The following is a 27203-nucleotide window of genomic DNA, read 5'->3' as shown; positions in this document are numbered from 1 at the left end:
TAATATCCACGGAGGTGGTGAGGGAAACCTAGTCTAGAGAAGTGAGATATGAGATATTAATGTTGAAAGTCCCAAGGAACAATAGTTTATAATGAGCTTATAATTGTATACAGGTGAAATTTAATGTCCGATCAAAAGTCAAATCTATAGACGAAGTTTCCAGAAAGGAGAAATAAATATAGAAACCCATACACATTGATTATCATTAAAGAGACACACACATAGTCAGACAGGAGAGCAACTAAAGTAACTGAGTAACGGTAAATAGCAGATTCATAGAAATACACACACATAGAAGGTAAAAAAAATAGAAAGGCATAGATAAGTGATTAAATACTATAGCTACTAGTAACGGTAAGGATTTAACTAACATGGGTAGTAAATCCTCAAAGGAGGTCCCGGAATTAACGAGAGAAGGGAAATAATGCAGGGAAGAGATAAGAGAAACACCTATTTTAGCCCGACATGGAGGAGTAAGTTTAAAGAAGGAACGATAATTCGCTCACGTGTGAGACCTAATAACTTATCAAGAGTCACAATAGTAACTATTTCTAATTTCTGATAGAGGAGAGCGAGATTAATGAGAATCCTCACTGAGGGAAAACTTTGGGCTTTTAAATTAGGGCTATTTTCTGTTGTCCCGATGCCGGAGTTACGAATACAGACAATTGTAAAATGGGTCTATTTGCGGAGAATCTCAGTCAGTTCCATAGCGTTGGTTGTATAGTGGTGAGCATAGCTGTCTTGCAAACTGCAGTCCAGTGTTCGGGTTCCCAGCCAAGGCGTTAACTAAAAAATTATAGTTTTTGATTGTAATTAAACTATTTGTTTGTATTGCCTAGAAAGTTATAGCCACTAGTATTTGTATAAGATATAAACTGAACGTTTTAAATAGTTTGTTTGGTTCAAATTGAAAGACTAATTCATTCAACTTAAAATAAGGACGGAGCGAATTTTGAGGTAAGACGATGTCTGTTCACTGAATGATCTGTTTGAATAATGTATTGGGAATAGAGTTGTAATAAAATGCTGAATCAAAGATGAGACAGTTATTTAAATCTAATGATTGCTAAATAATAATGAAGAGACAATTATGATAGATTTGTGCCCATCGAAATGTTCTTATAATTATTAGCGAATTGAGAGATGAGAGATGTTGATTGACGTTGTAAGTTCTAATTCAAGATTCAACAGATGTGATAAATTAGGTTTGGTTTATCGAACCCGTACTACCGTTGCTGCAGACAGCCAACAATTATTTACAATTCATTGAAAATCGTTGCAGCTTGGGTCTAGGTTGAGCACTTGTTGATGACATCACTCGCAAGGCACTTTTGTCGCCACGGAAATGATGTTGTGACTGGGGGTGACGGAGAAGATTGTTTGTGTCTTTTAGAAGGAAAATGCGTGCATTATTGTTTCGAGTCACTTTTCAGAAGTTGATAAAAATGGCCAAATACATTTTTAAAAGTAGTTGTAAGTCGTCAGGGTAGTCAGGAAAGATGCTTAAAAACTAGCAGCAGATTCGCTAGGTGGGCATCATTGATTTGTGGCGTTTATTTGGACTGTATTTGGCTATGAGAAAGGGAGATCTGAATGTCTGAATCGTAAAACATAGTAATAATGGATCTGATGGTTATTGATTCCTGGTTTGATTGTTTAATAACACCAGTGAATTTGAGCACTGTTTCCATTATTTGGAACAATGTTAGGGTATTAATGTTTAAAAGCAACCTCTATAGTAAAAAACTATTGCATATGTGTTGGGACATTAGCTAGGTTGAATTTGGTTATTTGAGCTTTTCCCCTGCTACATAGACAACTGTAACAGGGGCAAGTTCTTGTTTTTTGAGGAAAATTATGATTATAATCTTGGGGAGAGTGGGTGAGATTGAGGCCATAAACGGCCAAATTGAAAAAGGCCTGGAAGTTTTGTTTATTCATTAAGGTTTGCAAATATACACACATAAAACATTTGTTAGGACTATTTGTTTTAGTGCAAAGGTATTTTAAAGAGCTCAAATATGGAATTTTATGAGTTTTTATTTTATGAGTTTTAATTACACAACTGCATTTTTTTGATTTTAAGGATAAAGGGTTCTTCAATATGTCTAATGTGGTATGGAACATGACTATAAAAGGGTGGTATGACCTTTGACCTTATCATGGCTATCTCTTGGGGTCTGATCAGCCTCAGGAGAGAGCCATTTGTATAATGCATTTGTTGTCATTTGGGTTACTAGTTTTAAGGTAAATTAATTATAATGGAGTTTTAGTTTGGGGTTAGAATTATAGTTTGAACCGCAGATGAGAAAGTGGTTCAGGATTCTGTTTTACAACATTAGCTGTGAAGTTTTTGAATGGGCTATTATTGATTTGGTATTACAACAGAAAAAAATCCTATTTATCATTGAGAATAAATAGGGGAAGATAAGATACATTGAGGTTTGGATAGGAGATATATTTAAGCCAATAGGGCAGGAAATTACATAGAAAAATAAGTTTCAGTTCTTAGGAGTGATAAATTACTGTAGAAAAGGTATTCCACACTATGCAACATATATTAAATTATTGATGAAACTGATTTTAAGGTTACTTCATGTAATTGTCAGATAAAATACTGTGGATCCCTGAAGGAAAGAGCTTATTAGTGTAGGAAGGATTTGATATGGTTAGCATTTGTTTTGGCTTTGTTTGACTATTAGGATTTTTTAAAATAGTATTACATTTATTCAAGATAGATTGATGAAGGAAATGTAAGGACTTTAGAGATTGCCACTCAGACACGTTTTTTCTAAAATCAATGATTTTAGATAAAGTCAAACAGTGAGACGCTTAGTGGTATTTGAGAGATGGGAGGGAAAGGGTTGCTGTTTAAATCAATAAATATATATTTAAGAAAATATTTAAGTAGCACAGATCAAATCAAATCAAATCAAATGTATTTATATAGCCCTTCGTACATCAGCTGATATCTCAAAGTGCTGTACAGAAACCCAGCCTAAAACCCCAAACAGCAAGCAATGCAGGTGTAGAAGCGCGGTGGCTAGGAAAAACTCCCTAGAAAGGCCAAAACCTAGGAAGAAACCTAGAGAGGAACCAGGCTATGTGGGGTGGCCAGTCCTCTTCTGGCTGTGCCGGGTGGAGATTATAACAGAACATGGCCAAGATGTTCAAATGTTCATAAATGACCAGCATGGTCGAATAATAATAAGGTAGAACAGTTGAAACTGGAGCAGCAGCACGGTCAAGTGGAAGTTGAAACTGGAGCAGCAGCACGGCCAGGTGGACTGGGGACAGCAAGGAGTCATCATGTCAGGTAGTCCTGGGGCATGGTCCTAGGGCTCAGGTCCTCCGAGAGAGAGAAAGAAAGAGAGAAGGAGAGAATTAGAGAACGTACACTTAGGATTCACACAGGACACCGAATAGGACAGGAGAAGTACTCCAGATATAACAAACTGACCCTAGCCCCCCGACACATAAACTACTGCAGCATAAACAGGAGGGGTACTTCTTAAAGTAGATAGGACACTTGACAGAGAATTGGTACAGGATTGACATGAATGGACTCCCAAGGGAGAATTGGACATGTGGAGAATGAAAGGGGCACTCCTACATGATGATGTCAGACATAAGGATAATTTACTAATCTTACCTTAGTCATTGTTTAGAGTAGGCAAGGTTGTTACCTGGGCAGAGCCAGGTATCAAAGGGGGATGGGTAAATTGTGTTCTAGGATAGGATGTGACCTTCTGGATAATAAACTAATAAAAAAAATATCTAACAAGTAGGTATAGAAGTTAAAGATATAATCAGATAGAACAAATGAGAAACTGTTTGTTAACCAGACCTGCATGTCCAAGATTTTATGCACTACAGGTGAATTACAGGTGAAGTCACTCAATCCAATCCCTGAGGCCTGTTGGGGGGACCATACCAAGGACTCCTGGTGACAGCTAGCTGAAAGAGCTACCCGGATTCATATCACACTGCGGGAGGGTAAGACACAATGACACTGTCGAACAATAACAGTGTTCGAGAGGAGAACTGGAATTAACAGAATTCTGGGGGCCATCTCTCGAATTAAGATTTCCTTTCCCGTCATTCCATCCATGTTTTTGTTCATAGAAGTGAAAGTGTGTCTGGCTCTTGCTAATGATGTGTTCTCTGGAAGAGGGTGGGGCTTTATGGGTGGGCTGTCCATCCTGAGTTGTCTGGTTGTGGGAGCCTTATTCCTGATACACCATGAACACAGAGAAGGCCAGAGGGTAATATTGACATAGTTAAACTATGAGGATTTAGTATTAATAACCATGCATAAGAGATCACTTGATCTGGATAAACAGGAAGTGAGAGTGGGATTGGGAAGGATGTCTCAGTGGAGTTCTATGTAGACCAAATGGGGCCTCTGACTCCTTGGCAGTTCAGGATTAAGAGCAGCTATTATGGAAGACATCTATGCAAGTCCCTGTGTAGTTCATGGGAACAGGTTATAGCTCACATCATGTGAGAGGGCTACATAAATCTACATACCCAGTATGGAAGAAGATGGAGTGTAGTGAAAGTAAGGGTTTCAGTTGATAATCTAGTGCATTCTGGGTAGAAACAGTTAGAGCATATAATTGCTCTATAGTCAGCGGAATACAAGCAGAATCCCCCTGACAAAGCAGATACTGACTGTGGAGTTGTCCAGAGCCAAGAGTCGGTGTGGATAGTTCAGATGAAAGATCTTAAGGAAAGGGAAACTGGTTATGAGGATTCTAACCTCTGGTTAGAGTGGATTCAATATACGGCCAGATCAATACCTAAAGAAGATAGCTATGCTTGTGCCACAGCAAACCTCAGTTGACAACCATCCCTTTTCCATTAAATGGAATTAATTCACCTAAGGGAATGGCCTGTATGGTAAAGCTATTCATTGAAGCAGGAAAGCCAGATAATAACAGTTGTATGGATTTGAACTATTTATATCCACATGTTCCTCTGAAATCTAAGCTTCCTCCTTTCACAGAGGCAAGGGGAGACTGTTTACTGTTTGATTCGGTATAGTACTTCTGGGAAATATGTGGGGAAAATCAGTACCTGCAATAGGACAGATAATGTTACTTCCGATGCAGCAAATGAGTGATTTGGCAGGCTGGTTGAGATCTGGGGATTTCAGTAAGATAAGGAGGCCCAGGGCACACATCTGGTGGTGGTTGTGTGGGGGAATGACGTTATGGCTGAGTATTACTGGCTAATTGGACAGGGGTATGTGCACTGGTACATTTGAGAATGCCTTTCACACTCATTCAACACCATGACATGATGTTGACTAAACGGGAGAAAAGAAGTACTCCGTCTGGGTCTTTTGATGATAGGGTTTGTATTAATAACATTGTGGTTCCACGGGGGGCCAGATGAGATCAAAGCTATAAATTAGATCCTGGCAGGATTAGAGTCAAGTATTTTTTGGTGGTCCACTCTCAATGAGAATGTGGATTGGATCAATTATATCTATTAAAAATCCACAGCGCTTCACCAATTATATCAGAGATGTAATGAATGGCTTGGCAGAATAGAATAGTCTTGGATATGTTTGCTGGCTGAAAAGGGTGGGAGTGTATGGAGGTAGTTTGGAAGCCGATGACACAGCTCCGGATGGATCAGTGACCAAGGCCTTGGCTGGTTTACACACCCTAGCTCACGAGTTGGCAGTGAACTCAGGGGTGAATACTTCTTTGACTAATTGGGTTGACAGTGTGTTTGGAAGATGGAAAAATTTTATGATTACTGTGTTTATGGGCTACCTTCACCTATGTGACTGTGTTAGTTTTGTGTGGATGTGTTTTGATTGCGTGTATGAAAGTTATCATTTCCAGGACTCTGGAGAAATCAATGACACTTCAGATGGTGATATATGGACCAATCCTAAGCTCTGACCAGTGGAATACAAAATACATGGCTCCGGACGTAATTGAAGAATCCGGATCCTTTCACTCGCGAGGAGACCATATTTGATGTTTAGGGAATTTAGATGTTTTCTTGTTTCAATGTATAGACTGTTTTTTCATGGAGATTGTAACGGGAAATCCTGATAAGTAGAGTTAAGATTCTGATGTAGGTTAGAACAGTCATTGAAGTTGATTGTGTGTACATACATGTATTGGTGTTACGGATACAAGTATCCTGTGTGTGTATCCTGTGTGTGTTTCTTTTCTCTCCTTCTCCCCTCACAGGTGAAAATCATCACTCCCCAATCAGACAACAATCAATCATCAATCAGAAGACACACCTCCTCCTGTTTCCTACCCTATCACAGTTCCTTTCCCTTGGTTTAAAACCCCCATCAGTTGTTTGCTCTAGAGCTCAATCTCTCTGTAAATGCCATGTCTGTAGGTCTCACTCTCAGGTTTCACTCTCGCTTTGTGTCTTAACCTCTCTTTTGTTTGAGCACCTCCAAATCACTTTGTCAACTCCTGTGAGTATTGTTTTTGGTTATGGTGTTTGTTTGTTGCTGGTGGGAAAAGGGGGAAACCAAGACAAGTCGCCCATGGGCATACACTACCCGTAGGTGAACTTTGTTAAATACACTAGTTAGAACTGGGCGGACCACCCACTGTATTTTTGGTTAGTTAGCTGTTGTTAAAGTAGGCTAGTCTAGCTTAGGGGTGTTTTTGTATATTTATTGTTTCTTTCCTTGGGTCCAGCTCAGCCCCTTTTCCTGCTCCCCCCCATTACCGTGTGTTTATAAATAAACCTGGAGTTTGACGGTAGATTTCTGTTGTCGTGGTTATTTTGTTCACACTTTTACTTTGTCACTAATAATTTGGTAGTTATGTTACGGGTCTCATTACCATCCCCCCTAGACTGTCGGGCCAACAGGGATTCGTAACAATTGGGTTGTCTTCTGGTATATCATTGATATTTCCATGTAGTGTTTAATGGTGGTATGAGTTAAGTCATTTTTATGATGGATTGTGAGGAAAATTATGATTAAATGACTGAACAAATCATTTTAAATGGAACTGTAACTAAGTAAACTTATACTCTGTTTTATTATATCTGATTAACAATATGAGTTCATAAGAAGGGATTGTGTGACACGGACAAGGAGTAATTAAAGTTAATGAACGCCATTCCAACTGGGAAGAAAGAAATGGGTTGTGGATTAAGTAAACAGAAGGTAGTTAACCTATGGTTGAACCGACGAAACTGAGCTCTGGGGTGTTTTAGATAAGGCAATGAGTGCATTCCTAGGTTTTCTGTTAATTAGAACTGTCAGCTAAGTGGTGATCGATAATGTTGAGGGGTCAAAAGTTAATTCAGTTGTGTTGTGTGTCCTGTGTATGTGCTACGGGGGGTCAGAAACTTTTAAAGTTCCCTTTGTCCCGGTCGAGAGGAGGGGATTCTGTTAAGCAATGAAATGACGTCATGTTATTGTATATAAACTGTTGCTCGTGGTAACGTGGCAGCGCGCTCCGAGAATACATTCTGTTACCTATTATTGATAAGACTTTTCTCCGTCTATTTTATGCAAACAAGAATCTTACAAATTCTCATGAAATAGATTAAGGGAATTCAATTAATGAAAACATTGGTATAATTAAATTACAGTAGCAGCCGTGTGGTGGAATCTCTCCAGTTTGTATACGGTCAGTTAAAATGGCCATTAGACGTTCTGGACCTCGGTCCCCGGTAGCCAAACAATACGATAAGGCATGCCAGCGAGGGTTCACATCATGCTCAGCTCATTCATCAAATGCTTTTATGGCTTCAGGATTCATCCCAAATGGCACTCTATTCACTATATTATTCGCCTACCTCCTCATGCCTTTTGCACACAGTGTATATAGACTCCCTTTTTTTTCTACTGTGTTGTCTGTTCACACTGCTATGCTATATCTTGGCCAGGTCAGTTGTAAATGAGAACTTGTTCTCAACTAGCCTACCTGGTTAAATAAAGGTAAAATAAAATAAAATATATATATATATATATATAGTGCACTATTTTGACCAGGGCCTGGTCAAAAGTAGTACACTTTATAGGGAATAAGGTGCCATTTGGGATGCACATAAGTCTTATGCTCTGGTCTATGAGACAGTTTCCGGCTTCATCCCATTTGAGGAAGAAAAAAGAACCGTGCTTATCTCGAGGAGACCCTTGGCATGCATTTCAGCTGAGGTGAGAATGAGTCTGTCTAGCCACAAGCTCCTAAAAGACAGACTATAAGAGTCCTAAGATTGTAACTTTAGCTGTACAGAATTCCAAACAGCGATTTCACCTAACACAATACTTTAGCCACAGAAGGGGAAACAGTGGGTATGGAATTGTGTTTCATGTTAACAACCATGACCTGTGTCTGAGCTATAATATTAAAGCATAACAAAAAAACATTTTAAGAAAAGAGAAAAATACATTGTCCTGGCAAGGTATTACTGAGATTTTTTTAAATGAACAAATTATATAGAGTTGCTCTTCAGACGTTGTTGTGAAAGGAAAGATTGAGGGATCGTAGGTTGAGATTGGTTGTGACTTGGAACCTAATCACGATTGGCAGTGTTAATGACTTCCCCTCACATTAACCGCACCCCTAAACTTAAACCCTAAACTTAACCAATCCCTTACTTTGTAAGTGTGTCCTGATGTTTTACCATTTCTGGCATGTCAAAACAGACAGCAAAATTTAGAACCACTGAAATTCAGAAAGGGGCAGAATGAGAGATACAGCCGGCCAATAAAACTCAAAATCATATCATCTCAAGGTCCAAAACTGTGGCCTGCGTTATAACTGTCACTTTTACCCAAGGAGAAAAAATGGCCACCTGAAAGCCACAGGCATGAACTTCCTCGCTGTCCTGTCAGTCAAATGCACTTCATCCTCATTCACACCTGACTGTACTGTGCTGGCCTGGTTACCCTCCTAGTTGCCCATGACAAATCCATGCTCCTGTTTAGTGCATGCTGTTATTAGTCCCACTAGTCCCAAGATGTTGCTGCATAGCAGTCCACTGTATAGACAGTACGTCCAATATCAACCAGCCACAGTATATAAACTCCTCTGCTAGCTCAACTTTCCTCATAGATAACTTTCCAAGAGACAAGACAGGAAGACAAACCGGAAGTAATAAACATGATTATGATTACACCAAGCAAAGAGTGCCAGTAATTGTAGGATATGAGTTTCATTGTGAAATTTGAATGCTTGAACTGTATGGGCACACATGCAATCCTGCACAGAGGGACGCTGATGGCAAAATCCCCTTGATAGGATTTCCTCTATAGTCTGGTAGAAAACATCCTGCCACTAACCCAATGTGGTTACACTTAGAACATTGAAAATGATAGTGTGGGTATATCCATGCACAGTTGAAGTAGGAAGTTTACATACACTTAGGTTGGAGTCATTAAAACCCGTTTTTCAACCATTCCACAAATTTCTTGTGAACAAACTAGTCGGTTAGGACATCTACTTTGTGACTCAGTTACACCAGCTCTGTCAGGAGGAATGGGCCAAAATTCACCCAACTTATTGTGGGGAGCATGTGGAAGGCTACCCGAAACGTTTGACCCAAGTTAAACAATTTAAAGGCAATGCTACCAAATACTAATTGAGTGTATGTAAACTTCTGACCCACTGGGAATGTGATGAAAGAAATACAAGCTGATATAAATCATTGTCTCTAACATTTCACATTCTTCAAATAAAGTGATGATCCTAACTGATCTAAGAGAAGGAATTTCTACTTGGATTAAATGTCAGGAATTGTGGAAAATCTGAGTTTAAATGTATTTGGCAAAGGTGTATGTAAACTTCCGACTTCAACCTGTCTATGCAGAATTTACTTGATAATCTTTGTTTTGGATTTCTCTCCATTGTCTTGGAATGCATTATGAAAATAGGAAAGAGATGTTGAGACACGGAAATGTGAAGGACTGAAATTCAGATGACTTTGGAGTCTCTGTTTTTCGAGTCAGAAGTCCTACTTAAAGCAAGTTGGTTTCGTTCATGACAGAAAGAAAGCAGATTACCTGAGTATACCTTTAATACGGGCAGAATAAATTGCACTGTTATTCGTTGAGTAATTGATGATGTAGCTAAGCCCAATGGATGCTCCCTTCCACTCTGCATTGTGCTGCTAACAGGATGAATAGATCACTGATTGACAGTGCTTGAGAAACGTATCCCCTTTGTGGCGTAGACGTATTATGCCCCTTGTCACACTATCATGTGGACCACCAGATTGTACTTTGCTTTTCCACATTGCTCTTTCTCCAGTTGCCAGTTCACACCCTGACAGATTTTTTCCAGTCAGACCTGGAATTCAAACCGGCAACCCACCTGCTGCTGGCTCGCCTCTCTTACCTCCAGGCTACCTGCTCCCTGACAAAATATGACATACTTTCCCATGTGTTAGGTGGAAATCACACTTCTCCATCTTTTGACAGATTGAGTAACAGGATACCTTGACAAACTCTGCTAGTTAATAATGCAAATCTCCAGGGGTGGTAATTCATGACCAGACAATTGTGACCTTTGACACGGAGGAATCCTGAATTGCCTCGTCCCCTTTACGAAGAATGACATCACAGTTGGCTCCCGGGCCTCCAGCCTTTGGGGACAGTTGTGGTCTGAAAGCAGATCTTATCATTAGGATCAAGTGAAAATGACCACAGGGAGATCAGTCAATACAGGCTCCAGGCAAGATGTTAAAAGAAGCAATTAAACCCAGGAGATATTGATGCTACGAATGTGGCGCCTTAAAAGCACCTCGGCTACGGCATGTTTGTTTGTCTAAGAAGGTACAATATGGCTTTTTAAATGGAGATAGTAGCACCACTGAACGGGCATTTAACTTGTCTTTAAAGGAATGACACTTCTGAAACGGGACTAACCTCCATCATTAGGCAAACAGAACTGTCAATCAAATGATCTCGAGCTGCCTGCGCACAACCTGCCTGCCTGCTGCTTGAGCACAGACCACTCGCTCTTAAGAAAAGCACTTAAGTTTTTTAAATACAATGACTTAGCAATACACTTAATAAAACAAAAAAAACACATCAATGTTTAGGTTTTGGCCTTTCTAGGGAGTTTTTCCTAGCCACCGTGCTTCTACACCTGCATTGCTTGCTGTTTGGGGTTTTAGGCTGGGTTTCTGTACAGCACTTTGAGATATCAGCTGATGTACGAAGGGCTATATAAATACATTTGATTTGATTTTGATTTGATCAATCTACCCTCCCATACAAAAATGCAGAACAACAACACAACAGCACATCAATCAGCGACATTTATTGTTGTCAGGGTAACAATACTGAACATTCTATGCCGGAGCATAATTCTACTGTCTGAAAAGGTAGACGCTTCTGATGCGGAACTTTAAAAAAAAATTGTCTTAAAGGTTATTAATTGTTGCTATCGACCCGTTACTGTAGCAGCATCCTATGTATGAAAAGAGTTAAACCTCCCTCTGTAGCAGTTGAGCTGTTTGCGCTACTTTGTGCTGGTGGGAATCGACCCCTGCCATTCGCCAGACAACCATCTTAACCTAAAGAACAACATCTCAGACAGGGTTATCACCTCCGCTACACTAATAGCTATCGTGAAGTCTCCCTATCCTGAGATCTAAAGCCAAACTTCGCTCAGGTTAGCCTCTTCGTCTGTCAGTTAGCACAACTGACTTTGAGTGATGATGTGTTGTTCGGAAAGACAGGTTTGGAAAGACATACAGAACTCGCTTTGTTACACCATCACCAAAGCCGCAATTAACAGAAACAAACACTGGAGTTTTCTGAAGACCATCCCCTCTAGTTCATGTTCATAAAACAGTGACTAACCTTTGAATACCATTTGACTCAACTTTTACATACATGAATTAAATGTTTGTATCATTTAATCCCATGTGTTGAGGAATTGGATTTTCATATGAAAATATAACTTTTGCTTGTCATAATTATGACAAATGGTAACACATTACCAGAGTGGAGAGAACTGAGTGCTCTTTACATGCCCCTTGGATGTTAAAAAGAGGAGTTTTGTATTCCTCTCCCATTGACATTCTCCCTGGTGACATCATTGTGTAGAGCTCAAGGGCTCGCATTTCAGACTCAAACGCGCCCTTCAAGTCTGGAGCCGGGGTTCCCATAGCAACCCACATTGTATACCATCATCAGACAACTTCTCTGTCTCTCTTAATCTGCGCCTGGGACTGGGACTAACCAGAAACAATCGGCGTTAGTATTTTCTAATAATTTCTGTATGTTTTCCTTTTTGTTCTCTGTGGTTGAACACATTTTCTTTGGATTGGAGATGCCAACTGGCTCATAAACACACTTGAGTTCAATTAGGGAGATTTCCTTTTCTTTACTCTGGCAAACTTGAAGTCTCCTCTCTGAACCGTCTCGCTGTCTCTCTCCTTCCCGTTTACTGTGTGTGTAGGTTTGACTATCCCCCCTCTATCTTTCCCTCATGGTGCCTCCAACATTTGTTCCCCAAAGTCGCTTTTTTTCTATGACTTTTAGATGAAGAACACATAAAGAAATGTATGCAGGCAAACATGCATGCACACACACATCAAGAACTGCAAAAATGTTGTGGTCGTTGGTCGCCACACAAACACACGCAAATAAACGCGCGCACACACACACACACACACACACCACGACAGACAGAAGGTCAACAAAATATATCCGATGTCCAAAAAACTACAAAAACTACAAATGAGCCAGGTCAGCAGGATGTTTTAAACACGGTCTCAACTCTAACTCTCCCTTCTTTCGCCATAAGACATCAGTGGCTGATCAAGCGTCATTCCTTTAAAAGCAGTAGTGCTTTGTAATTACATAGTAAGTACTGCTGGCGGTCTTTGAAGTTGAGTGTACATTATGCCTCCCGATTGTTTCCTCAAGGGCATCATTTGAAGACTGTAAACTTCAGTTGCCTCGTTTTACGGGCTGTGCTCTAAAATGACACTGTCTTGGTGGAGGGAGAGAAAAGGGGAACGGGCAGCAGCAGAAGCTATGATAACATCTGTCTAGTGTCTTGAGAGAGAAGACAAAGAGGCTGACATATGTGCACACACACACACACACACACAGGCATACAGGAAAACAAGCACACACACACACACCTTGTACAGTTATCACTACTACAACTGAGTAAATTCATTACTCAAATTATCTGAGGTACAGCAAAGGAAAAATAAAAGGACAAACACTGATGTTTGTGTTTTTAGACAGTGGTCTCCAAAACATAGTATTGGATCTCTCTGCTAACAAATCCCCTTCAGGCTATATACTATACATGAAACGCAATCGATGCCACTAGGTACAGATCTAGGATCTCTAGCTTCCCCTACCCCAATCATAACCTTACTAGTGGGTAAAATGAAAAACAGACCCAGGATTAGCGTCTAGGGGCAACATTACCCTACACCATCAATGCTCACTCCACTAGCAGCACCTCTGGTTCAAGGGAATAGCAGAGACAATAACTGCCGATGAATGAAATGGGGATTTTATTGACAGCCTAATGGGATTTTCCCAGTGGCTGGCAGTTGCCAGATTGGTTTGAAGGCTGGAGGGATAAAGTGAGGGAGGGATGGATGGAGAGAGGGAGGGAGGGAGAGGATGGGAACACCAGCAGCAGCTGAGTCCATGTTTGCATCCCAAATGGCACCATTTTCCCTATGTAGTGCACTACTTTTGACTAGAGCCCTATGGGGCCTGGTAAAAAGTAATGCACTGTATGAGAAATTGGGTGTCATTTGGGACGTACCCATATTAAATCTGCCAGTCAGAACAGGCTTCCTCTCTGGGGTCCAGCTATACGAAGAGGGACAGATGGATCTGGAGGTTTATCAATATGGATTACTTTTTTGTTGCCGAAGGTTAGTGTGCAGTGTGGGTCGGTGGGTCTGTGTGAGAGACAGTTTGTGTGTGTGTGAGAGAAGAAAGAGCTTGATGGCAGGTGGAGTAGGTCCTCTTTCTTCACCCTTGCACTGATTCCTTGTTTGAAAGCCCCTCCTACCACAACCAGCTGTGCATTATCATCCAGAATCCCAGAATTCCAAGGGTCACAGAGCGTTATGAGCGGGCCAGGACACGCTCCCATTATAAAGGGTACCTTAATGTTAAGCAAGACTAAATAAGGTCATGTACAAAAGGTATTGTAACACTGCTGCTGAGAGAGTTTCCTTGACACCAGGGGTATTCAACTCTTACCCTAAGAGGTTCGAAGCCTGCTGGTTGTACCTGATAATTAATTGCATACACCTGGTGTCGAGGTCTAAATCAGTCCCTGATTACAGAGGAACAGTGAACAAATGCAGGGGAACTGGCTTCGAGGTCCAGAGTTGAGTTTGAGGGCTTTAGACTATAATAATGAGACATTATGGATGATATTAGCAGTTATAAAACTGGTCACACCTTAGAAAATAATGATCTAAGACTTTTAGTCTTTGTCTATTATCATCCGTGCATCATCAGTGCATTATTCAAGTTGTGATAAGCATTCATAATGGCTCACGGATCATTTTCACAGCCTTTATAATTGCCTAAAGGCTACAGATGTAGTCCCTGTAGACATCCGGTTTGCCTTCCGCAATTTTCAAATGCTCCAGCTTAACAGCACTTCTATGTAATAGAACGTCAGTTGGGCATAGACAAACTACGTCACTGCTGACGTGACTAGCTTATCCGCTTGAATAAAACACAAAAAAGTACCTAGCAAAATGGAGATCACGGAAGTAATTTTTAATGAGTGCATTTCTTAAGTGGCTAGTTTTCATCAACTACTTTTACTAAAACCACTGCAAAGGTTTCTTTGGGAGTGGGGGGGTTGTCTGTGTGTGTGTGCATGTTTGTCTGTGTATGACTTTGTGTGAGTGAGTGTGTGCATACAGTATGTACTTGTGTAATCACCCATCCATCCTTATGCATCATTGATAGTTGGTCGGGATCCGAACAGACAATGCCTCTGTTCTCCAATTCTCCAATATTATGATCCCGTTCCAACAGTATGATCCCGGTCACTATCCCAACACGCTGTCACCGCCGTTTGTTATTGACCCTCTTAAGCGACTATATAAATTCAGAGTACAAGAGGGGGGGGGGTTATTTTCGGGTGCTGTCTGAGGGAGTCTTAGGGGGTCTGTGGGGGAAAGACTGTATGGTTTTATCGGGCGTCCCGCCAGACCCCCTTCTCCCTCCTGGCTACTCTCCCAGCCTCGTCTTTAACTTTTAATACGTTGTTTTTTTCCTGAGGGGGGGAATGTTTGGTACAAAGCATCGAGCAATCTCCTTCGATTAGCGTTTGAAATAGGCTGGAAAAGGGGATGTCAGAGGATGTCCATCCCCTCTTGTCTTCTCTGCGGTGTCGTGAACAGCTCATTTAATCAAGATGTGGAGTCGTAAAATCGCCTATCGGCGAACTAATCAGTAGGCGGGCTAGAAATAAACCGAGTCATGCCACACGAGGAGTTGGATGAAGTATAACTAGGCGAAACCTTTCATCTACAGACCAAACAGTACATAAAGGCTTCATATACATGACATAATGCATAGATCATGCAGTTGTATAGAATACTGTGCTGTGAATCATGTTTTGGGAGTTCTAATATGGCCAGGCTTTTTTTGTTGGAGGGTTTTCAGGGGTGTGGAATTCCCTTCAAAATGGACTAGCTTTCCAAGACCATGTCTATTGGGGGGGTTTTGGTTGAAGTTTTAAGACTGTGTGGTACAGTATGTTATTGAGGCATAGTTCAGTGTGCAAGCTCTGTCATTGTGGGACATTTTGTCATATGGTGTAACAACACTTTCCTACATAGCATAAATGCATGAAGACTATCACCATTGTGATATACAGGTAACTGACAAAATAAAGGAAACACTTGAGTAAATGAGGGATACAAAGTTGAAAGCATGTGATTCCACACAGGTGTAGTCCCCGAGGAAATAAAGCAATTGAAATTTGAAAAAAATGCCTACTTACCCACTATTTTGGCTACCATTGCAAGAAGAAGAGATCTCAGTGACTTTGAAATAGAGGTCTCAAAGGAGCATAGGGTGTTTAAAGGGTGGGTGGGTGGGTGGGTGTGTTTTTTGTTTTTAAACTATCCTTGTGGATACCAGAAGTCCTCACAAGGATAGTGGGGACATTTTGGGTTAGGGAAAATAGGATTTTGGATGGGAATCAATTATTTGGTCCCCACAAGTATAGCAATACAAAACATTGTGTGTGTGTGTGTGTGCGTAAGTGCGTGTGTGTGAGTCACCAGATCTCAAACCAATTGAACACGTATGGGAGATTCTGGAGCGACGCCTGAGACAATGTTTTTCATCACCATCAACAAAACTCCAATTATGGAATGTCTCATGGAAGAATGGTGTCGCATCCCCCAATCGAGTTCCAGACACTTGTAGAATCCATTGTCAAGGTACATTGCAGCTTTTCTGGCGGCTCGAGGTGGCCCAACGCACTATTAAGACACTTTGTGTTGGTGTTTCCTTTATTTTGGCATTTAACTATAGATTATATAGATAGATACCAATATAAATGGCATATTATAGAACATCACAATTAGCCAAAACATAATGAAACTCCATCATAACTTACACGCCTCACTCAGTCAATTTGAATTCCATCGTTTCTGGATTAAAACAAAACAGGAAATATGTCACCCACTAAAACTGTGTTCTTTGAAATGTTTTGGATGTTGGATGTGGCTTCAGCCTTGAAAAGAGACAACAGCAGAAAGGAAAAACAGAGCTTTTATTAGTCCCTGTTCTATCCCAGCCTATGACATCAGTACTTAGACACACACATGGCTTCGATGGGGAGCGACATACACTGCCACACACACACACACTGCCACACACATGAACTGCCGCGCATGCACACACAGGGCTTGGATGTTGGATGGAGAGCCATGTTGCGCACGCACGCACACACACAGGGCTTGGATGTTGGACAGGGAGCCATGTTGCATACTGTTGAGATAGAAGGGCTCAGAGCGTCCTCCAAGAAAAAGACAAAAGGCGGGGAGTCCCACTGCAGCCGCAGAGGGCCCTTTGATAGTTAATGAAAGCAAATGCTCCAAACTGGCCTGTTTCAAAAACAATGGAAATGTCTCTGCCTCGGGTCCCTGACAGTGTATACAGAACACACACACATACCGCACATGCACACAAGCACCGACACACGCACACAGACATGCATGTGCACACAGACACACGCACACACACACACACACACACACACAAACATAAAGAACAAACACACTTCCTGGGTGGATACCAAAAGATGGGAGTTTTAGCACAGGGCGACGAGAATTGATGATGTCAATGAAAAGCAGTTATGACTGCTGCTGTCTCAAAAGAGGGAAAGAGAGAAACAGAGAGAAAGAGCATACAGGAGCCAAGAAAAAGTTGTGTCCATGTTTTTCAACGTTTTACTTTCAGTAGCCTACACAGAATGCTTCTGCACTTCAAGAAAATAGAGATTAGGCATAACACAAACTAAAGGGTAAAAGTACTGACATCGAACCAGCCACTATGTTTGTACAGTATGTACTGTGACAGCAAAAATTACTGTTGATAGCTGAACTGATGACACAACATACTCCCATTAGCACAGTGTACTTTGTTTAATGTCTGTAGGACTTACCATTGCTGAGATATTACAATTTGTGTGTCCGAATTCTGGGTCAAACGTTCACGGAGATACAGTAATGCACAGATAAATGGCAAAACCTTTTCCAAAAATGGCACCTAAATGACACAGGTCGAATCAGATTAACAAATATTTAAAGGTAGGAATGTCTTATCAATATCACATTTTCAGAGGTTATACAATAATATTAGCATGTTAAAATGAAATATAATTAAATACATACACAGTACCAGTCAAAAGTTTGGTCACACCTAATCATTCAAGGGTTTTTCTTAATTCTTTACTATTTTCTACATTGTAGAATAATAGTGAATACATCGCAACTATTAAATAGCACATATGGAATCATGTAGTAACCAAAAAAGTGTTAAACAAATCAAAATACATTTTATATTTTAGATTCTTCAAAGTAGTGTGAGCGGACCAAGTAATTGGGCGTCACTCTAAAGCGGGAAGGTGGAATAAACGAGTCAAGAGTAGGTTTTCTTGATTGAACACAGTTCTCTATTACATTTGGTCAACAAAAACACTCCAACATAATCAATGAAAATCTTCCAAGGAAAAACATACATCTTCTTCTCCAGATGAAACAGGAACACAATAGGATTATCTTTAAACTACAACAAAAAGTCACGGGATTGTCACCGTCTTAGTGGTTCTTCCTGGATAGCTCCTCTCTCTCGGTGGCCATCTTCCAGAGATAGTTTTCCCCTCCTCTCTCTGCTGGTTCCATTCTCTCTCTTATAGGGGAAGGAGAGTATGTCATTAGTACCGTCAGCTGTGCTTAATTGCCTCTGGTTACCTTGTCTCCCATGCCTTGTTGGGCTACTATCCGTGAGCCCAGCCTGCCCTCTGGTGGTCCTTCCACCTTTGCCTTGATGACAGCTTTGCACACACTTGGCATTCTCTCCAGCTTCACTTGGAATGCTATCCCAACAGTCTCAAAGGAGTTCCCACATATGCTAAGAACTTGTTGGCTGCTTTTCCTTCACTCTGCGGTCCAACTCATCCCAAACCATCTCACATGGGTTGAGGTCGAGTGATTGTGGAGGCGAGGTCAACTAGCCCTTACACAGCCTGTAAGTGTGGTGGGTCATTGTCCTGTTGAAAAACAAATTATAGTCCCACTAAGCACAAACCAGATGGGATGGCGTATCGCTGCAGAATGCTGTGGTAGCCATGCTGCTTAAGTGTGCCTAGAATTCTAAATAAATCACAGACAGTGTCACCAGAAAAGCACCCCCACACCTTCACACCTCCTCCATGCTTCACGGTGGGAACCACACATGTGGAGATTATCCGGTCTAATGTTCATTGCTCATGTTTCTTGGCCCAAGCAAGTCTCTTCTTCTTATTGGTGTCCTTTAGTAGTGGTTTCTTTGCAGCAATTGACCATGAAGGCCTGATTCACACAGTCTCCTCTGAACAGTTGATGGTGAGATGTGTTTGTTACTTGAACACTGTGAAGCATTTATTTGGACTGCAATCTGAGGTGCAGTTAACTCTAATGAACTTATCCTCTGCAACAGAGGTAACTCTGGGTCTTTCCTGTGGCAGTCCTCATGAGAGCCAGTTTCATCATAGTGCTTGATGGTTTTTGCGACTGCACTTGAAAAAACGTTCAAAGTTCTAGAAATGCTCCGCATTGACTGACATCATGTCTTAAAGTAATGATAGACTGTCGTTTCTCATTGCTTATTTGAGCTGTTCTTGCCATAATATGGACTTAGTCTTTTAGCAAATAGGGCAATCTTCTGTATACCACCCCTACCTTGTCACAACACAACTGATTGCCTCAAACACAATAAGAAGGAAGGAATTCCACAAATTAACTTTTAGCAAGGCACACCTGTTAATTGAAATGCATTCCAGGTGATTACCTCATGAAGCTGGTTGCGGAAGGTGTGCAAAGCTGTCAAGGCAATGGGTGGCTACTTTGAAGAATCTCAAATATAAAATATATTTTGATTTGTTAAAAAAAAAGGTTACTGTATGATTCCATGTGTTATTTCATAGTTTTGATGTCTTCACTGCTATTCTACAATATAGTGAAAATGAAGAAAAACCCTTGAATGAGTAGGTGTGTCCAAACTTCTGACTGGTCTATTGCATATGCAAATTAGCCATACATTTATGCACAACTTTTATGTTGTACGTAATAAATCATTGACAAATTTGTTTTTTCCCCCCATCTTGTAACGTGTGCACTGGGAGTCAGGAAGCAAGTTCAGGGAGTGCATCATTTAATAAACAGAGCAAGAAACATGAACAATGCACAGACAGGAAACAGAAACAATGACACCTGGGGAAGGAACCAAAGGGAGTGACATATATAGGCCAGGTAATCAAGGAGGTGATGGAGTCCAGGTGAGTCTGCTGACCCGCAGATCCGTGTAATGATGGTGACAGGTGTGCCATAATGAGCAGCCTGGTGACCTAGAAGCCGGAGAGGGAGCACACGTGACACATCTAAGTATTTTTTTGTTGAGCTAGAGACACCAAATTAACATTACAGACTGCTTCGGACTACGTAAATACTTGTTCTACTATTTCTACATTTTAGCGTACAATTCAATGCATTCCAATGGCCATAGACTTTCAATGGGGAAAAGTCCATTCACACCTACCAGACCTCTACCAGACCTTTTCTGCCTACACTCACCAAACCTTTACCCCTCCCACAGTGTGTGTGTGTGTGTGTGTGTGTGAGATAGCTATTCTAGCATAAGGTGAGATTGCAAGTGTTCACAGATGCGTGCACAACAGACCGCTTTCCAAACAGATTATTGATTGGGTCTTATGCACATTTATTAGCAGCGAAAATAAAAAATTAAATACAGGCTGATGTCATTACAGTAGGTGCATATCTTAAGCTCCAAAGTTCATTATGAACATGCAAAGAATACAGGCCATTTAATATCAAACACAAACAGAATAAGCATCTGTACTTTTCACACAACCAATAAACTGTTTGTTTACACTTACATCAAATACAGACAATTGGTCAGAAGAGGCCATCCGGACAAGCAAGATACAGTTGAAGTCAGAAGTTTACATGCACTTAGTGTGTCGTCATTAAAAATCACTCCACAAGTTTCTTGTGAACAAACTATAGTTTTGGCAAGTCGGTTAGGACATAAACTTTGTGCATGACACAAGCAATTTTTCCAACAATTGTTTACAGACAGATTATTTCACTGTATCACAATTCCAGTGGGTCAGAAGTTTACATACACTAAGTTCACTGTGCCTTTAAACAGCTTGGAAAATTCCAGAAAATTATGTCATGGCTTTTGAAGCTTCTGATAGGCTAATTGACATCATTTGAGTCAATTGGAGGTGTACTTGTGGATATATTTCAAGGTCTAGTTTCAAACTTAGTGCATCTTTGCTTGACATCATGGGAAAATCAAAAGAAATCAGGCAAGACCTCAGAAAAAAATTGTAGTCCTCCACAAGTCTGGTTCATCCTTGGGAGCAATTTACAAATGCCTGAAGGTACCACGTTCATCTGTACAAACAATAGTACGCAAGTATAAATACCATGGGACCACGCAGCCGTCATACCGCTCAGGAAGGAGACGTGTTCTGTCTCCTAGAGATGAACGTACTTTGGTGCTAAAAGTTCAAATCAATCCCAGAACAACAGCAAAGGACCCTGTGAAGATGCTGGAGGAAACAGGTACAAAACTATCTATATCCACAGTAAAACGAGTCCTACATCAATATAACCTAAAAGGCCGCTCAGCAAGGAGGAAGCCACTGCTCCAAAACTGCTATAAAAAAAGCCAGACTACTCTTTGCAACTGCACATGGGGACAAAGATCATACTTTTTGGAGAAAAGTCCTCTGGTCTGATGAAGCAAAAATAGAACTGTTTGGCCATAATAACCATCGTTATGTTTGGAGGCTTGCAAGCCCGAAGAACACCATCCCAACCGTGAAACACGGGGGTGGCAGCATCATGTTGTGGGGGTGCTTTGCTGCAGGAGGGCCTGGTGCACTTCACAAAATAGATGGCTTCATGAGGAAGGGAAAATGATGTGTTGAGATGTTGCTTCAATATATCCACATCAGTCAGAAAGTTAAAGCTTGGTCGCAAATGGGTCTTCCAAATAGACAATGACCCAAAGCATACTTCCAAAGTTGTGGCAAAATGGCTTAAGGACAGCAAAGTCAAGGTATTGGAGTGACCATCACAAAGCCCTGACCTCAATCCCATAGAAGATCTGTGGGCAGAACTGAAAAAGCGTGTGCGAGCAATGAGGCCTACAAACCTGACTCCGTTACACCAGCTCTGTCAGGAGGAATGGGCCAAAATTCACCCAACTTATTGTGGGAAGCTTGTGGAAGGCTACCCAAAAAATTTGACCCAAGTTACAATTTAAAAGCAATGCTACCAAATAGAGTGTATGTAAACTGACCCACTGGGAATGTGCCGAAATAAATACAAGCTGAAATAAATCATTATCTCTACTATTATTCTGACATTTCACATTCTTAAAATAAAGTGGTGATCCTAACTGACCTAAAACTGTTACGGTTTTCTTCCGTCGAAAGAGAGGAGGACCAAAATACAGTGTGGTTATTATTAAACATCTTTAATAAAGATGATAATGAACAATACAATAACAATAAACGTAACGCGAAAAAAACGAAACAGCCCTATTTTTAAAATATTTTTTTATAAAAAATAATTTATTACCTTCAATACCATTCATTCTTTACAACTCATAATTTTCATACATACTCAAATAATGGTATTTTAATTTAACTAAACAAAAACCCCAAACAAAACCTCAGGGGAGCATCTCCCCCCCCGTCACCCTACAAACTACCTCTCCCTATCTCCCCATCCCTAATCTATCCCCTTACAAATCTAAATGACACCCAGCCCTAAACCCCCTTCCACCTCTCCCGAGCAGCATGCTGCCCCCACTTCCTCTCCTCCCTCTTCATCCTCCCCCTCAAATCTCCTTCCACCCTCCTCACTACCCCTTCCACCCCCCAATCTCTCCCTGTCTTCACCATGTTCTGCCTGGCTTCCCACAGCCCCCGTTTAAAGAGACTCATGAGAAGCCAGAGCAGAAACCTGTCCCTATCCGTCCCTCTCGCTCTCCCTACACCTCTCTCTAACCTGGCCCACGTCAATACAAAATCCCCCCTTACCAAACCTAACAACACAAGTGCCCTAGCCCATACTACTCCGGCAAAGGCACAGTCCGAAAAGACATGGCGCACAGTCTCCTCCCTGCCACAAGAGGATCTTGGACAGGTGGGGGATTGCACCAAACTATACCGGTACATGATGGAACGTACCGGCAAACACTTATGGAGGCTCAACCAATTCAGGTCCTTGAGCCTGTTGTCCAGACCCCGCGCCTGCACTCCCTCCCAGACCACTTCCGAGATGCCCACTACAGGCGCCGGACTCCCTGCCTTTCTGACCTCCTCGTACAGGTGCCTGTGATCTAAACCTACTCGGGCAACTTCAACCTCAGAGTGCGCACGCAGCCACTTGGCCGCATGACCAAAGTGCCACGGCAGCTGTTCCGTCCGAGGACCCATGTTAGACCACACCATTACGCTTCTCGCCTGATACGAGAAGAACACCCGCAGGAGGTAACCGGACGGGTGTATCACTGGATGAGCAAGCTCCGTTAACAAGAAAGAAACAAAAATTGCGTCCAGCTTGAGGGGGAAATGTTGTACCCCCCTACCTCCCTCGCCGATGGGACAGATCATGCCTGCCCTGGCGACCCACTCGCACCTGCCACTCCACATGAACTGAAACACAAGCCTCACTAGAGGCCTCCTCAGGCAAGCCGGCAATGGGTAGATGTACGCCAAATACAAAAGAGACGGCAACACATCCACCTTTAGGACCAGGACTTTGCCCATAAAAGACAAAAACCTAGCCTTCCACATTGCTAGCTTCCTCTGTACCACTGTGATATGCATGTTCCAGTTTAGCGTCGCTGAGCCGGAGGTCTCAAAATGGACCCCGAGAATCCTCAGGGCCCCCTCACAGAGAGATAACCCCCCAGGCACATCCGTTCTACCGCGCCATCTTCCGAAAAACTTGACGGAAGACTTTGCATGGTTCAGAACCGCTCCCGACGCTCGGGTGAAATCCCCAAAGATGGCAAGGGACCTTGTCAGGCACGAGTCCTTGCACAGTAGCAAAAAAGTGTCGTCGGCGTACTGCGTCATCTTAACACGCAGCCCACCACTTCCAGGGATCAACAAGCCTTCCACCCCTGTGTCTGCCCTAATGGCAGCCCCCAGAGGCTCCATGTACAGAACGAAGAGGAGAGCCGAGAGTGGGCACCCCTGCCTGACCCCAGACGAGAGGTCAAAAACGTCACCCAAGTGACTATTTACACTAACTCGGCACCCCGCTCCGACATATAATGTACGAATCCATCCTATGAACTTCTCCCCAAATCCTAATCGACCTAACACTCTGAATAAAAAGGATCTATTCACGCGATCAAAAGCTTTCGCCTGATCTAGCGCTGCTACCATTAAAGGCAGTCCTCTATCTTCAACCTGATTAACTGTAGGTTCCATCTAATAGAGCGGCCCTCTACCCCGCACGTCTGATCCTCATGGACGACGTAGGGAAGGGCTGTGCGCAACCGGTCTGCTAAAACCTTTGCAAGTAGCTTGTAATCTACACACAGCATGGTCAACGGCCGCCAGTTGCCACGGTCTGTTTCTTCCCCCTTCTTATATAAAAGTGACAGCACACCGACAGCCATTGATCCCCCCGGGACCCCCGTCTCAAGGATGGCCTTCAAGACTTCAAGGACCACTGTTCCAAGTATACCCCAAAACTTGAGATAAAACTCAGCCGGCAGCCCATCCATCCCAGGCACCTTCCCTTTTCCCATCCTCCTAAGAGCGCTCTCAACCTCTTCTAGTGAAATCTGGGCCTCCATCACTTCTCTAATGTCCTCCGGCAACCGCCTGGACAAGTGTTCTAAAAACACATTTCCCTGCTCTACATCTATTTCCCTTTCCTTAAATAATCCTTGGAAATGATCAGTTGTCACCCTGACCATATCCTCTGGTTCTCTAACTATACTACCATTTTCTTCCCTAACGCCATGCATTACCTTCCTACTCTGTCTGGCATTAACCGACTTAAAGAACATAGCAGAACAAGTCTCATTGTGTTCTAGAAAGCCACTATGCGCACGCTCCAGGAAAGCTCGAGCCTTACGCTCCTGCAACTCCCTGAGCTGCGCCTTTAGGGTAGCGGATCTCTCCCAGTCAAACAACCCGCCGAGGTTGCCTGCCTCGTACTCGAGTTCAATTAACCTTTGGATACGATCCACCTCCCTCCTCTCCTCCCTTTTTTTCCTCTTGCAATACCCTATTATAAAAGCCCTAATCCTCACCTTAACTAATTCCCACCACTCTAACACCCCCTCGCACATGGACCGGAGGCCTTCAAGCCTCCAAAAGAAACCATAAAACCAGTCAACAAAAGCCTGCTCCTCCAGCACATCCCGATCTAACTTCCAGTACCCCCTACCAAAGAGGCAGACTGGTGACCCCACCTGCAGGAGCACCCCGTCGTGATCCGAAAAGAAAACAGGCAACAGCCGCCCAGACAACTTACCCAAAGACCTGGGTACAAAAATATAGTCGAGCCTCCGCTCAACCCCCCTGGAGTTGCGCCATGTAGGACCGGCCATTTTCGGAGTAGTGTGCAGACCACCATCAACCAGACCATGGCAAGCCATTAGCCAGGTAATGGCGCCTGCGCTGCTATCCCCCCCTATTTCCTAAATCTGTATTAAAATCCCCCCCTATCACTAATTTCCTATTTGTGACACACAGGGGCGTCAGACAGTCCACCATCTCCCTCCTGTCTGCCACCACCTGTGGCCCATACACCACCACTAATCTAAATTTACAATCCCTTATCGTGACATCCACCCCTATAACCCTCCCCTGCATTACCACAAAAGAATCCTCCACTTTTACCTCCCTGTGCCCACACAAAATCCCTACCCCGATGAGTGCACCCCCCCAATACCCCAAACCGACTCCCCCTTGTCCCACTCCCTCTTAAACTTACTAACATCCCCTCCATCCCTCAGGTGAACCTCCTGTAAAAAAACAAAAATCAAACCCCACACCCTCCAAATAACTAAAAACTGCCCTCCTCTTAACAAAATCCCTTAAACCCCTTACATTTAAACTAACAAAAGTAAAATTAGACCCCATGAAATAATAAAATAAAAACATGTAATACACTCAAATTCAAAACCCAGACAGAAAAAACAAAAACAGGAGACTCACCCGATGCTCCCCTGCTCCATATCTACCGGTGAGAACACCATCCGTACTCCCGACATCCCCCCCTCTACCTCCATCTCATCAACCCAGGATGCAGGAATAGTGTTTGGCTCCGGGGTGCCCTGCACCCTGGGTTTACCCCCACACTCCTCCCCCTCCCCAGTGCTGCAGCTGGTTTGGAAAAAAATCGGGGAGGCTCCCCAAACAAAAAACTCCCCACCTCCTCCTGTACCCAGTCTTGAGTCTTGTTAGGTGTGTCCCCACCCAACAGAAGTTGAGGGCCTGGGGAAACCAGCAGCAACCCAGAGGTTTCTCCCATCCCCATCACTCTCTTGGCCATCCCCTCCCTCTCACTGTCGGCCAATCGCACCCTCCTCTTCATTCTCTTCTTTGGTGATGGCGGCAGTGGAGAGATCCCCCCCCCCACCAGCTCCTCCACCATACCCCTCATCTCTTCCACCAGGGCACTTTCCCCCCAGTCCACTTGCTCTTCCACCGTCTCCTTCTCCAACACTCCTCCCTCGCTTTCTTCTCTCTCATGCTCCTCCACTCGGTTGCCTTCTTCCGCCGCTTTTCCTGGTTCTCCTACTCCCGTGCCTTCTGTTTCCTTCTCTCTTCCATCCGCCGCTTCTTGCTCCTCCTCCTTCCTTGCGGCCTTCCCCTCTGGACCTGTACTCTGGTCATGAGGCGTGCTTCCTTCCCCTCCGCTTCTTCCCCCATCCCCCGCTCCTGCTCCCCCCCCAGCCGCAGATGCATATGACCTCTGACGAGCCGGGCACCCCCGCCACAGGTGTGCTGAAGAGCCACATCCGTGGCACGCCTTAGGCTTGTCACAATCCCTCGCCTCGTGTTCCTCAGATCCACAAAATCTGCATTTTCTTGTGCTGCACGAGGCGAATATGTGGCCGTAGGCCATACAGCGCCTGCAAAATGGGGGCTGACGTGCATAAAACAACGTCCCCCTGTCAGCCCCTAGGGAGAACATAGCAGGAGGATGTAGTGGCACGCCTTAGCCACCATGTCCCTTTGGGTCCTCCCTGAGGGCCTGGAAGCCTCTCCTCCCATTCCAAAACCCAAGGGAGTCTTTGAGGTGCCTTGCTGAGGAGACGTTATCCATGTATCTCCCCAGAAAGGCCCTCACCTCTTCGTCCTTAACGTATGGGTTGTAAATGTTGACAGTTGCAACCCTAAAGTTGTTCTTCGCCAGGCTTGTTATTTCATAGTGGCTCATCGGCCTCT

This window comes from Oncorhynchus tshawytscha, linkage group LG32 (genome assembly GCF_018296145.1).
Source record: "Oncorhynchus tshawytscha isolate Ot180627B linkage group LG32, Otsh_v2.0, whole genome shotgun sequence".
Lineage (NCBI taxonomy): Eukaryota > Metazoa > Chordata > Actinopteri > Salmoniformes > Salmonidae > Oncorhynchus > Oncorhynchus tshawytscha.
This window is presented reverse-complemented; position numbering follows the sequence as displayed.